Here is a 14,494-nt window from a genome sequence, read left to right as displayed (position 1 = left end):
CAAGTCGTGCCCAGAACTTTGGGGTGCGGTGATAGCAATGGTTTTAAGGGCATGCTGTAACTTAGGTTTTACTCCCACCTGGACAGTATCAACTGTAGTGCCCATCTTTAAAAAAGGAGATCGAAATAACCCTGCCTGCTATAGGCCTATTTCTCTTATGGACTCAATAACCAAGATAGCAGGGCGAGTTGTATTAGAGAGGCTTCAACTCCGGGTCGAAGAAAAGGATATCATCTCCGAATGCCAGTACGGTTTCCGTAAAGGGCTGGGCACTGTAGAACAGAGCCTAAATTTAAGTCTTCTGGTGGGTAAATACCTACAGGCCAAACGTGGGAATTTATTCCTGTGTTTTGTAGACCTAAGTTCGGCGTTCGATTGTGTTGATCATGACAAACTATGGGGGATACTAGAAGGCTTGGGGATAGAACCTACAATACTTGCCTTCCTGAAAGAATCTTACAGGGGAGCGCAGGCACAAATGCGATGTGGGATAAACGGCGAGCTTAGCACGGCCTTCCCGGTCAGGAAGGGGGTACGCCAGGGGTGCGTGCTAGCCCCCCTTCTATTTACATTGTATATTAATAGTCTCGGGGAAACCTTAGTTAAGGAATGTGTGGATTTGCCACGTGTAGGGACTAGGTTCATTGGGGCTTTATTGTATGCTGACAATGTGGTGCTTTTGTCCCGCACCACCCTCGGCCTGCAAAAACTCGTATCGAGCTTTGTCTAATATATAACAAATTTGAATCTCTCTGTTAATATAAAAAATATATATGCCATGCGATGTTGTAAACCTAGAGTTAAGAGCAGAGATGTTTTTATTGATAATTGTAAACTTGATTGTATGGACTATTTCTCTTATCTAGGGATCGTTTTTGAGCGTAGGGCATATTGGTCTAAAGCTATCGAGACTAGACGGCTCCTGTTTTGTAAAGCCATAGGTGATTTATTAAATGTTGCTAAAAAACTGGGAGGGCGTCCGGTCCAAGAACTGATTGCAATTTATAAAGCAAAATGTATACCCATTGCTATATATGGGGCTGGTCTCTGGGCTTATGAAAGTATTGTGCCACTACAATTGGAGGAAAACCGGTTTCTGAGATACTTGTTAGCGGCACCCAAATGTACAGCTACGTATATTTGTCACAGTGCGCTGGGTTTGCCTTATTTGACCGACCTTGTGAAAATGGAACCTATTTTGCTATGGCACAAAGTCTGGACCTGTACCTCCTCAGGCCTAAATAGGGATGTGATAAATGACTGTTGTTCTCTTCATGGTGTTGCCCGTATTTCATGGATTACATACGTAAAAGTTTTTCTAACAAATATTGGGCACCCTGAGTTTTTTAATAAGCCAGAGACTCTGTCAACAGTTTCCAGGAAAGAGTTGAGATCTATCTGCATAGAATATTTGGGCGGATAGTAGGCTCACAGGTAACATCGGTAAACCTACAGTAAGATCCCACCAGTTATTGCTGAGTATGTCTGGGCTACAAGCTTATTTGAAAGATATAGATGGATCTTAAGATAGGACGTTGCTTTTATACCTACGCCATGATCTTGTGCACATATGGGTTACCTTTCCTAATACAAATGACTGGTCACATCACCTTTGTGTATGCCCCTGCAGCCATATCTCCGCTCAGTCGACTATTCATGTTGTATTGTTCTGCAAGTATTACAGCGTAATTAGGAAAAAGTGGATCCTTCCAATTTTAAGACAGTTTGACCTCAGACAATGTCGCCCTGCTTTTATTAAACTACAATTGTTGGCAGATAGATCACAGACTGTGCAAATTGCGAAATTTCTGAAATTGATGGTCAAAAGGTGAGAGAAAAACACCTCTGTGGCAGTGCCAAAGCCGACTCTTTTATATTTTAAAGATCTGATAACCATACGATAATCGCACACCTGACCTGTCACACAAAGCCTGATAAACGAGGAATTTACAAGTTAGAATCAGAGGGACTATTGTTGTGCATCAATGAGGAGTGGCCAAACTCTGAAAACCAAAAGTCTGGGATCGATTTACTGTCAGTGGCGGCTCCTCTATGGGGGCGTTTGGGCAACGCCCCCCTGCTTTCTCGTCGTGCGAGAAGGCAGAAACAAATGGTAGTTAAAGCAGAAGTTCCTGGTTGAGAGTGGGTGGTGTTACTTGAGGGCAGGTAAGCTGCAGGTGAGCTGCAGCATACAGAGAGAAAATGACGCGGGTGGGGCAGCGGCCTGACCAATCACAAGGCTGCGGTGCGGTGGAGGGGAGGGAGGCTGCCTGCAGCGTTCCTGATGACGAGCATTCTGGGAATTGTAAACCAGGACGGCGGGAGTCGGGAGTCTGGAGTCTCGGGACTTAAGGAAGCGGGAAGGTAAGTTTTACTTCTATTATTTATCCTGCCTCCCCCCATCCCCTCCGCGGCGCGACAACCCCATTTCCACCCCCTTCACCCGCCCGTAATGCCGGCCGCGACTGGAGTTATTGTGTCACCTCTGTTGGTTAGCCACAGCACATGCAACAGTATGCTGACGTGGGCATAAAAGCGTGGCTGTGGTGACGTGGGAGTGACGGTTTTTCCCCACGTGTGTGCTCTGTACATGTAACACATGATAATCTATTGCATAAAGACGATACTGATACTTTCAGAGCCAGAAAGTAAAAGGACGTCGTTTTTAAACTACTTTAAGGGACATGATTAAATGGTAAACAGTTTAGAAATGCACGGGAAGAGGCGGCCAAGGAGGAGTGAAACCAAAGAGTGGACTTGCTTGCAGACTCTTGACAGGCATGTTTCATTCATTCACACAACCTACGCTTGACGCCTCCCGCCAGATTTTCTTTCATTCAAGAATTTGTGGCCTTCAGATCTCTTATATTGAAATTAGAATAGCAGCATTATCCCATAATGGAGCATCATAGTGGAGACGAGGGTGAGTGTTCGTAAGCTTATGTGCTTTTTGCCACGCTAATAGGATAGGCCTCATGGATTAAACAAAACACATAGGATATCTGTTGTGATAGCATATACCTTTAAATGGAACCTTGTCTTGTAATGTGGAATGTTTTCATACAAACGCAGCTTGTGCTTCTTAAAGTATACATGCAGCTGTTGTTTCATGAAGACACTGTTCACGAAGTTGTTATTTCAAACGTCTAACAAGGGCAGTGTTAGATGACTTTTGTTTTCACGAAGACATCATTCAAGAAGTGGTTGTTTCCGATATCTAACAATTGTTCGTTTTAGCTATTGGTTCTTCTTATAGCATTCAATTATGCCTTTGGAAGCTAGCGGTTCACAAGCAAATCCAACAGGGGACAAAAGTTCATCAAATTTACAAATCAATTCACCGAAGGAATTTTTATCAGTCCCTGGAGAACCTGTCGTTGCTTGGTTGGATTGGAAAGCATATTTTCTAAATTACATCGCAAACTTAGAGGATGTCATTGGTACATTTTCTCCTGAAAGGAAGAAGGGGATGTTGTTATATTCACTTGGTCCAGAGGGTTTGTGCATTTTTGAAGAAATGCATACTCATGACAGAACTGAAGGAGACTTAGATGTTTTTAAAAGTGCTTTATTAGATTTGGATGACCATTTTTCTCCCTCAGTATGTATTGCTGTTACTAGGCATGCTTTTTTCCACAGGAAACAAAGGAAAAATGAATCCGTGGAGGAATTTGTGTCAGCTTTAAAAAAGTTAGCTAGGAAATGTGAATTTGCTCAACTACACGATGAGCTAATCCGTGACCCAGTAGTTATGTACACAAAAAACAAAACGTTGCAGGATAAGTTATGGGTTGAGGGAGATAAATGTCTTAAGGATATAATTGTCTCAGTTAAAAAAGCAGAATTGTCTGATCGTTGCGCGAAAGCTACGTTATCACATGATAACAAGTTTCCAGAACAAACAGTTGGGAAAGTCGTTGAAAAGAAGGCAACATATAAAAGTTATCAGACTAACAAGTATGAGAAAGGGAAAACTGATTTACGTGATAGAAGGAAATTGGAAGGGAATGAGCAAAAGAAATTTAGGGCTAGATGTAGGTAATTCTAATTTACCGACTCATAAATACCGAATGTTACCGATTCGGTATTTATGAATCGGTAAATTAGAAGCAGGGAGATGTAGGTGAATTTATTTTTTGAAATACCGAATCTGTAAAAATCGGTATTTGCCCATTGATTCCTATGGCCCTTGAAGCCCGTAGGAATCAATGGGCAATACCGAATCGGTATTTAGCGATTCGGTAAATACCGAATCCTGCAAGGGTGCAGGGGGTGTCACTTTGACACCCTCTAGCACCCCAAATACAGGCACGTGTAACATGTGGCACACAGACATGCCCTAAGGGCATGTCTGTGTGTCACGTTGCACAGGTGTGCATGCACAGATGTGCATGCACATCTGTATTCGGTATTTTACCACCCAATAGGATTGGGTGGTAAAGTACCGACTCTTAAGGGCCTGTGGCACTCTTTGAAGTGCCACCTACATCTCATTTACAGAATCGGTAAATTTACCGAATTTGTATTTTACCGATTCTGTATATTTACTGAATCGGTAAATTTACCGATTCTGTAAATGACATGCCCCCTACATGCCAAATCCTAAATACCGGTCGGTAACGGCCGAAATCGGCCGTTACCGACCGGTGTTTGGGCTCCTACATCTGGCCCTTAGTAACATAATTTGTTATAGATGTGGCAGCTATTCACATGCGGCTACATTTGAAAAATGCCCTGCTAGATCTGCCAAGTGTTTGGAATGTGGATTGGTGGGTCATTTTTCGAGAGTGTGCAACAGAAAGAACAAGAAAATTTCGCAAAAAAAAGTAACGTATGTTCAACACGAAGATGACACCTCTGTGTCAGAGTCGGATGATGATGATGTTCAGGTGAACTTAATTCAAATGAAAAAGGTAGTCTTGAATATCATCTGTGACATATCATCAAAACCTTTATGCCACATCTCATTAGGTGGTATCACAGTTCAATTAGCTGCTGATTCAGGTTAACCGTTCACTATAGTGCCGCAAAAAATGTGGGAGGACCAATTTGTGGAAAAAATAGGAGAATGGCTGGAACCCAACGATGTTGCGGCAGAGGGATACACAGGCGGGGAGATTGAAATGTTAGGGTTTAGAACTCTCATTTTTAAGTTTAAAGAAAGGCAAGTTACCGGAAAATTGTATGTGGCAAGAGTTGGTCCACCGGTTCTAGGGTGGAAAGACCAAAAGTTACTGGACATCATCCTCAATCCAAACAGTAAGGAACAGGTTTTAGTTTCTTGTGAAAGTGTGGATACCAAGACGTGGGTATTACAAGAGTTTCCTGAGGTGTTTGAGAATCGCCTGGGGAAATTGAAAGGTTTCACTCATAAGATCCGTTTAAGGGAGGGTGCTATTCCCAAGATTCACAAAGCTAGGAACATTCCATTTATCATCAGAGAGGAGGTCAAACAAGAGTTGGATAAGATGTTGGCAAACAAAGTTATAGAGCCTATTGAAGCTGCCAAATGGGTTTCGCCTTTGGTCGTAGCCCGTAAATCCAATGGTCAAGCCCGTTTGTGTGTGGACCTAAGGTATCTTAACGATAACATTGTTGTGGACCAATTTCCTCTCCCTAGAATCGATGAAATGCTTTCCCTTACACGGAATGCCAAGTGGTTTTCCACTTTGGACCTCTCCTCTGCGTATCACCAGGTGGTATTGGATAAGCAGAGCAGACAATTAACTTCATTCTGTACTCCATTTGGATGTTATAGATTTATTCGCATGCCGTTTGGGTTGGCATCGGCCGCTGCAGTCTTTCAGAGGCTGATGTCGAACCTATTCAACCACATTCCTGAGGTAGTTGTCTTCCAAGACGACATTCTGATTATGGGCAAAGACAAAATTCATCATGATACTTTATTAAGGGAAGTTTTGTCCATCCTTAGGAATAATGGTTTGATTGCTGAAGGCAGCAAATGTAAATTCTCAGAAAAACATGTTACTTACCTAGGCCATGAAATTGATGGGTCAGGAATCAAACCAAAAAGCTCCTTGGTGGAAGCAATTTTGAAAGTTCCTTCTCCCAAATCGAAGGATGAGTGGAGATCCTTTCTGGGCTTGGCAGAATTGTATGCAAAATTCGTGAATAATTTCTCAAGCAAGACATATGACATGCGCATCTTAATGAAAAACAAAGTTCCTTTTTATTGGAGTGATAATTGTCAAAAGTCTTTTGAGACCATCAAGGAGTCTATTGCACGAGCTCCTGCATTACAGGGTTTTGATCCTGTAGCTGATTCCATTGTTACTACAGATGCAAGTGGTACAGGCTTGGGAGGGGTATTATCACAAATAAATAAGGAAGACAAGGAAGTAGTGGTTGCTTTTGCGTCTCGTTCGCTGTCCCCGACAGAAGAAAAATACTCTGTCATAGAAAGGGAAACACTAGCATGTGTGTGGGCAATGGAGTATTTTAGAAAATGTATTTGGGGGAAGAAATTTCTCTTAAGGTCAGACCATAAACCTTTAACCAAATTACTGACTACAGAAGATCTTTTAAGAGCATCTGCTAGAATAGCCAGGATGTCAATGAGAATCCAAGATTTCGTTTACAATGTTCAGTATGTGCCGGGAGCAAAGAATGTCATTGCTGATTTTCTCAGTAGGCATTCCTTGCCTCTCAAAGAAGCTGCATCTGATCCCTGGAGTGATTGGTGTGTTGCTGCAGTATTTGAAGCCACTCCTAGTCTTTTAAAGACTATGTGGGAGCAGGAATACAAAAAAGACGAGGTGTTGCATGATGTTTCTAACAGAGTCATTCAGGGATGGTGTAAGAATGACAAACTTGATCCCAAGTTTAGACCATTTTGGGAGGTCCGAGATGAATTGGCTTTGGATGGAGAATTTTTGTGCAGATCTGGAAGAATCATACCTCCTTTAGGCATGAGAGGGAAGATACTTGATTTGGGCCATGAAGGTCATCCAGGAATCTCTAGAACCAAGAAGAGTGTTAAAATGTTATATTGGTTGCCTGGAGTTGATTTAAGTATTGAGAGACATGTTCGCAATTGCATTCAGTGTGAAATTTCGGATAAAACACAGAAAACTCTTAATCCACCTTTGTCGTCATTAGAGTGTCCTGGTTTACCGTGGCAAAGTGTTGCTTTGGATATCATGTGACCCATAACTTGGCAAGATGATGTGGTTAAGTACATTTTAGTACTTGTTGATTTATTTTCGAGATGGCTTGAGGTGGAGGTTGTAACTAAGGTGGATACACAATGTGTAATTAGATTCTTAGAAATGTGTTTTTAAGAGAGGGTTTTCCAGCATCCATTCTGACAGATAATGGTGTCCAGTTTAGATCAGATTTGATTAAAAGCTTTGTTACCAGTACAGGCATTGAGCAAAAATGTACTGCATTGTATCATCCCAGGGGCAATTCTGTGGTGGAGAGAGTGAATGGAATGCTCAAAGGTGTATTACAACTAGCAAAAAAGAGTAACAAGAACTGGGATGATGAATATATAAATTAGTGTGGTCATATAGAATTACGGAACACAACACTGTTGGTGAAAGCCCTTTTTGGGTTTCGCCTGCCGAAGGCTGCGCTCTGCGCAGCTTTTCAGCGCAGGTGAAATCCTTTGTTGACAATAAGGACTTCTGGAACGTCCCCCGGCTCTCATTGGCTAGCTCCATAAATGGAGGCTAGCCATTGAGTGCCGGATCTGTCCATCAAGGCCGGACCAGATTCGGGGGCGTTCCTGAGATTTTTTCCCTGGGCGGAGTTACGTTTTTTCCCGTTCCCTCCCCTTTCACTGAAAGTGATTTCAGATGCGCTGTCCATTCCCGCCCCCTCCGTGTGCCTTTCCGCCCCCCCTCGCTGTCCTGTGCACGTTTCCCGCCATCCGTGTCCTCCCCCGCCCCCTCCCGCCGTCCGTGTCCTCTCCCGCCCCCTCCCGCCGTTCGTGTCCTCTCCCGCCGTCCGTGTCCTCTCCCGCCCCCCTCCCGCCTAAGCTGTTCCACGACGCGATCAGGTAAGCAGCATTTAATTTTTATTAGAAATGTGCTTTCAGTTTGTAAGTTTACGTGTCGGGCGGACTGTTATGTTATTTTTGTGGGGGGGTGACATTTCTCTGAATCGGTATTTTAAATTGCTTTTTTGACGAAAGTGCTCTTGATGTTACGTCTGGGTGGGGCGCGCTTCTCCGGTAAGCTGTTCCACGACGCGATCAGGTAAGCAGCATTTCATTTTGTTTACAAATGTGCTTTTAGTTTGTAAGTTTACCTGTCGGGCGGACTGTTATGTTATTTTTTTTTAGTTTGTAAGTTTACCTGTTGGGCGGACTGTTATGTTATTTTTGCGGGGGGTGACATTTCTTTGAATCGGTATTTTAAATAGCTTTTTTGACGAAAGTGCTCTTTATGTTACGTTCTGGGTGGGGCGCGTTCTCCGGTAAGCTGTTTCACTACGCGATCAGGTAAGCAGCATTTTAGTTGTAAATGTCTTTTCACTTTGTAAGTTTACGTATTTTCCCGTTTTAGCTCTTACTGTATTTTTTTGTTTCCTTTGTAGGTTCGGCGGTGTCATGTGAGCTGTTATCAGGTAAGGAGCATTTTCGATTACAAATGTGCTTTCACTTTGTAAGTTTACCTGTCGGGCGAACTGTTATGTTATTTTTGTGGGGGGGGGGGTACATTTCTTTGAATCGGTATTTTAAATTGCTTTTTTGACGAAAGTGCTCTTGATGTTACGTCTGGGTGGGGCGCGCTTCTCCGGTAAGCTGTTCCACGACGCGATCAGGTAAGGAGCATTTTCGATTACAAATGTGCTTTCACTTTGTAAGTTTACCTGTCGGGCGAACTGTTGTGTTATTTTTGGGGGGGGGGTACATTTCTTTGAATCGGTATTTTAAATTGCTTTTTTGACGAAAGTGCTCTTGATGTTACGTCTGGGTGTGGCGCGCTTCTCCGGTAAGCTGTTCCACGACGCGATCAGGTAAGCAGCATTTCATTTTGTTTACAAATGTGCTTTTAGTTTGTAAGTTTACCTGTCGGGCGGACTGTTATGTTGTTTTTGTGGGGGGGGGGGACATTTCTTTGAATCGGTTTTTTAAATTGCTTTTTTGACGAAAGTGCTCTTGATGTTACGTCTGGGTGGGGCGCGCTTCTCCGGTAAGCTGTTCCACGACGCGATCAGGTAAGCAGCATTTCATTTTGTTTACAAATGTGCTTTTAGTTTGTAAGTTTACCTGTGGGGCGGACTGTTATGTTGTTTTTGTGGGGGGGGGGGGACATTTCTTTGAATCGTTTTTTTAAATTGCTTTTTTGACGAAAGTGCTCTTGATGTTACGTCTGGGTGGGGCGCGCTTCTCTGGTAAGCTGTTCCACGACGCGATCAGGTAAGCAGCATTTCATTTTTATTAGAAATGTTCTTTTAGTTTGTAAGTTTACCTGTCGGGCGGACTGTTATGTTATTTTTGCGGGGGGGGGGTGACATTTCTTTGAATCGGTATTTTAAATTGCTTTTTTGACGAAAGTGCTCTTCATGTTACGTTCTGGGTGGGGGGCGTTCTCCGGTAAGCTGTTTCACGATGCGATCAGGTAAGCAGCATTTTAGTTGTAAATGTCTTTTCACTTTGTAAGTTTACGTATTTTCCCGTTTTAGCTCTTACTGTATTTTTTCTGTTTCCTTTGTAGGTTCGGCAATGTCATGTGAGCTGTTATCAGGTAAGGAGCATTTTCGATTACAAATGTGCTTTCAGTTTGTAAGTTTACCTGTCGGGCGAACTGTTATGTTATTTTTGTGGGGGGGGGGGGACATTTCTTTGAATCGGTATTTTAAATTGCTTTTTTGACGAAAGTGCTCTTGATGTTACGTCTGGGTGGGGCGCGCTTCTCCGGTAAGCTGTTCCACGACGCGATCAGGTAAGCAGCATTTCATTTTGTTTACAAATGTGCTTTTAGTTTGTAAGTTTACCTGTCGGGCGGACTGTTATGTTGTTTTTGTGGGGGGGGGGACATTTCTTTGAATCGGTTTTTTAAATTGCTTTTTTGACGAAAGTGCTCTTGATGTTACGTCTGGGTGTGGCGCGCTTCTCTGGTAAGCTGTTCCACGACGCGATCAGGTAAGCAGCATTTCATTTTGTTTACAAATGTGCTTTTAGTTTGTAAGTTTACCTGTCGGGCGGACTGTTATGTTATTTTTGCGGGGGGGTGACATTTCTTTGAATCGGTATTTTAAATTGCTTTTTTGACGAAAGTGCTCTTGATGTTACGTTCTGGGTGGGGCGCGCTTCTCCGGTAAGCTGTTCCACGACGCGATCAGGTAAGCAGCATTTTAGTTGTAAATGTCTTTTCACTTTGTAAGTTTACGTATTTTCCCGTTTTAGCTCTTACTGTATTTTTTCTGTTTCCTTTGTAGGTTCGGCGGTGTCATGTGAGCTGTTATCAGGTAAGGAGCATTTTCGATTACAAATGTGCTTTCACTTTGTAAGTTTACCTGTCGGGCGAACTGTTATGTTATTTTTGTGGGGGGGGGGGGACATTTCTTTGTATCGGTATTTTAAATTGCTTTTTTGACGAAAGTGCTCTTGATGTTACGTCTGGGTGAGGCGCGCTTCTCCGGTAAGCTGTTCCACGACGCGATCAGGTAAGCAGCATTTCATTTTGTTTACAAATGTGCTTTTAGTTTGTAAGTTTACCTGTCGGGCGGACTGTTATGTTGTTTTTGTGGGGGGGGGGACATTTCTTTGAATCGGTTTTTTAAATTGCTTTTTTGACGAAAGTGCTCTTGATGTTACGTCTGGGTGTGGCGCGCTTCTCTGGTAAGCTGTTCCACGACGCGATCAGGTAAGCAGCATTTCATTTTGTTTACAAATGTGCTTTTAGTTTGTAAGTTTACCTGTCGGGCGGACTGTTATGTTATTTTTGCGGGGGGGTGACATTTCTTTGAATCGGTATTTTAATTTGCTTTTTTGACGAAAGTGCTCTTGATGTTACGTTCTGGGTGGGGCGCGCTTCTCCGGTAAGCTGTTCCACGACGCGATCAGGTAAGCAGCATTTTAGTTGTAAATGTCTTTTCACTTTGTAAGTTTGCGTATTTTCCCTTTTTAGCTCTTACTGTATTTTTTCTGTTTCCTTTGTAGGTTTGGCGGTGTCATGTGAGCTGTTATCAGGTAAGGAGCATTTTCGATTACAAATGTGCTTTCACTTTGTAAGTTTACCTGTCGGGCGAACTGTTATGTTATTTTTGTAGGGGGGGGGACATTTCTTTGAATCGGTATTTTAAATTGCTTTTTTGACGAAAGTGCTCTTGATGTTACGTCTGGGTGGGGCGCGCTTCTCCGGTAAGCTGTTTCACGACGCGATCAGGTAAGCAGCATTTAATTTTTATTAGAAATGTTCTTTCAGTTTGTAAGTTTACGTGTCGGGCGGCCTGTTAGGTTGTTTTTGTGGGGGGGGGGGGACATTTCTTTGAATCGGTTTTTTAAATTGCTTTTTTGACGAAAGTGCTCTTCATGTTACGTTCTGGGTGGGGCGCGTTCTCCGGTAAGCTGTTCCACGACGCGATCAGGTAAGCAGCATTTTAGTTGTAAATGTCTTTTCACTTTGTAAGTTTACGTATTTTCCCGTTTTAGCTCTTACTGTATTTTTTCTGTTTCCTTTGTATGTTCGGCGGTGTCATGTGAGCTGTTGCAATCAGGTAAGGAGCATTTTGATTACAAATGTGCTTTCACTTTGTAAGTTTACCTGTCGGGCGAACTGTTATGTTATTTTTGTGGGGGGGGGGGCGTACATTTCTTTGAATCGGTATTTTAAATTGCTTTTTTGACGAAAGTGCTCTTGATGTTACGTCTGGGTGTGGCGCGCTTCTCCGGTAAGCTGTTCCACGACGCGATCAGGTAAGCAGCATTTCATTTTGTTTACAAATGTGCTTTTAGTTTGTAAGTTTACCTGTCGGGCGGACTGTTATGTTGTTTTTGTGGGGGGGGGGGACATTTCTTTGAATCGTTTTTTTAAATTGCTTTTTTGACGAAAGTGCTCTTGATGTTACGTCTGGGTGTGGCGCGCTTCTCTGGTAAGCTGTTCCACGACGCGATCAGGTAAGCAGCATTTCATTTCGTTTACAAATGTGCTTTTAGTTTGTAAGTTTACCTGTCGGGCGGACTGTTATGTTATTTTTGCGGGGGGGGTGACATTTCTTTGAATCGGTATTTTAAATTGCTTTTTTGACGAAAGTGCTCTTGATGTTACGTTCTGGGTGGGGCGCGCTTCTCCGGTAAGCTGTTCCACGACGCGATCAGGTAAGCAGCATTTTGGTTTATAACTGTGTTTTGCCTTTGTAAGTTTACCTGTCGTGTGAGATGTTATGCGGCTTTTAGTTTTGCTCGTGGTGCAAGGACCGGCAGGTAAGCCATTTTGTCTTTTTGGGGTGTTTCCAAAATGCTTGGTTTAGGCCGTTTGCACGTAAACTATTTCTTCCTTTTCGCCTTAAATATTTTGTCTGTTTCATTTTTATGTTTGCCCATGTTAGGCGCTTTGGCAGAGGTGCAAGGCCCGGCACAGGTAAGCCATTTTGTTTTTGGGTAGGACGCTTTGGCCGTAGTGCCAGGAATTGCATCGAAGTCATCTTGACGTTTTTAGGTGTTTAGGAAACGTTTGCTTTAGGCATTGTAAAAGTTAAGTAGTTGCTCCTTTTCGCTCTTAATGTCTCTTTCCTGTGTTTGCCTGTTACTTGTGAGCTCCGTTGACCCGCTTTGTACGTTTTGTTTTCACTTTCTATGTTTATCTATTTCTAGGTTTGCCCGTTTCATGTGAGCTACTGTTTCTTTTTGGCGCTTTGCCCGTGGTGCAAGTGTCCTCAGGTAAGGCATTTTGTATTTTTTTTCGTTTAAAAACTGTAGGGATGAAGATGCACCTCTTTTCAGGATCGTGTCTCATGGTAACTATGGATGCTGTGTAAAGTCGGGTAAACAATGTTGGTAGATTTCATACTTTAGTGTACTTTTAGGTTTACTTAATACAAATTGCGCATGTTGTGTACTTTCTGTGTAGCAAAAATGTTACATTCTGTAAACTCATGTTTTTGTTGTAAATTTCGACAATTCCACTCAGCAGCACGTTCTTTTTTTTTCCCTTTTTTTGCAGACCATAAGGGACATGGCTCCAAATTGTCGGACACCATGCTTTGTTATTCAAGATAGGCTGATGTCGCACATCGCTGCTAACTATTCTAACAAGCTACAACATCCACAGTCCTTTCATTCTTACAGGCAGCCTCCTATCTGCAATTTACATACGGCGAGACAGCAACATCCTCCGCAACATCACACCTACATGCTGTTCTTTAGTACAAAGAGTTGACCGCTTTTGTTATTTAATTAAGTAACTGTTAGTTTTTCTTTTTACAGTATTTAAAGGAGTAAGGCAACCGTCGGAATCATTTCTTGGAGCGAGCCCAGCAGGTATACTTCGAGCCAGCGGACTAAAGCTTTTCTGGGAAAACAGTAAGTAACTTAGTCTTCCTTTAAAAACAACGCCTCTTGCAATAGCGTGTTTGTATTATTTTCGGCTTTTGTTTTACCCTTCTCTTTGCCCTTTCAATACCATTGTGTTAATATGTTGGTTCTTTGCGTACACTTCACTACGAATTATTTCATAATATGTTGTTTCTTAGCGTACACTTCACTAAAAATTAATTAATTTTTAGAAACGTTACTTACGAGCACAAAGTTCTATGCATTTATGTCCGCTTTTGTTTTACCGTCTCTTTGCACATTTTGCTTTTACAGACCATTGTGTTAATATATTTTTTCGTAGCGCAGACTTCACTGAGAATTAATTATTTTTAGCAGGGCTACTTACGTGCACAAAGTTCTAGGCATTTATGTCCGCTTTTGTTTTACCGTCTCTTTGCACATGTTGCTTTTCCAGACCATTGTGTTAATATATTTTTTCGTAGCGCAGACTTCACTGAGAATTAATTACTTTTAGCAGGGCTACTTACGTGCACAAAGTTCTAGGCATTTATGTCCACTTTTGCTTTTCCTTCGCTTTGCTTATGTTTCATTTACAGATCATTGTGTTAAGATGTTGTTTCTTAGCGTATACTTCACTAAGAATTATTTGATAATGTGTTGTTTCTTAGCGTAGACTTCACTAAGAATTATTTATTTTTTGCAACGTTACTTACGAGCACAAAGTTCTATGCATTTATGTCCGCTTTTGTTTTACCGTCTCTTTGCACATGTTGCTTTTATAGACCATTGCGTTAATATATTGTATTTGATTTTTAGCAGCGCTACTAACGTGAACAAAGTTATATGCATTTATGTCGTATTTGTTTTACTTTGTTTGCTCATGTTTGATTTACAGGCCGTTCCGCTTTTGTTTTACCGTCTCTTTGCACATGTTGCTTTTATAGACCATTGCGTTAATATATTGTATTTGATTTTTAGCAGCGCTACTAACGTGAACAAAGTTATATGCATTTATGTCGCATTTGT

The 14,494-nt window shown here is 42.2% G+C and overlaps 1 protein-coding gene across 1 annotated transcript in view; it reads left to right on the top strand.

Annotated features, from left to right (window-relative positions):
- The first annotated feature begins 13,138 nt into the window (after positions 1-13,138).
- Positions 13,139-14,494, top strand: part of LOC144792874 (uncharacterized) — a 53,542-nt gene continuing 52,186 nt past the window's right edge. Inside the window, exon 1 of the mRNA XM_078668073.1 lies at positions 13,139-13,495. The gene's annotated coding sequence lies outside the window, so the exon portion shown is untranslated. The remainder of the gene's footprint in view (positions 13,496-14,494) is intronic.

The sequence above is a fragment of the Lissotriton helveticus genome, chromosome 11 (genome assembly GCF_964261635.1).
Source record: "Lissotriton helveticus chromosome 11, aLisHel1.1, whole genome shotgun sequence".
In the NCBI taxonomy this organism is placed as follows: Eukaryota; Metazoa; Chordata; class Amphibia; order Caudata; family Salamandridae; genus Lissotriton; species Lissotriton helveticus.
Note: the sequence above shows the minus strand (reverse complement) of the source record. Positions and strands in the feature narration are given on the sequence as shown.